A 560-nucleotide genomic window follows, 5' to 3' on the forward strand; every position below is an offset into this window, starting at 1 on the left:
GGTGAAGGGCCTGGAGCATCTCCCCTATGAAGAAAGGCTGAGTGAACTGGGTCTGTTTAGCCTTGAGAAAAGAAGACTGAGAGGGGACCTGATCCAGGTTTATAAATATCTGAGGTGTGGCGGCCATAGTGGTGAGGCCAGTCTCTTTTCAGTGGTACGTGGAGACAGGACGAGGGGAAACGGACATCAGCTGCAGCACAGGAAGTTTCGCACCAATGTGTGTAAGAACTTCTTCACGGTGAGGTGACGGAGCACTGGAACAGGCTGCCCAGGGAGGTTGTGGAGTCTCCTTCTCTGGAGATATTCAAGTCTCGCCTGACGCCTACCTGTGCAATGTGGTATAGGGAACCTGCTTTGGCAGGGGGGTTGGTCTCGATCTCTGGAGGTCCCTTCCAACCCCTACAATTCTGTGACTGTGATTCTGTGAATCCTCCCAAACCGAACATACAAACCCCTTCTTAGAGCTCATGTGAAGCCCAGACAAACCCTGAGTATCCTTCCAAGCCACCACAGCCTCTTTGAGAGATCTGCTTGACGTACTGCTGAGCAAAGCAAACACC

Source organism: Meleagris gallopavo, chromosome 28 (genome assembly GCF_000146605.3).
Source record: "Meleagris gallopavo isolate NT-WF06-2002-E0010 breed Aviagen turkey brand Nicholas breeding stock chromosome 28, Turkey_5.1, whole genome shotgun sequence".
Classification (NCBI taxonomy): Eukaryota; Metazoa; Chordata; class Aves; order Galliformes; family Phasianidae; genus Meleagris; species Meleagris gallopavo.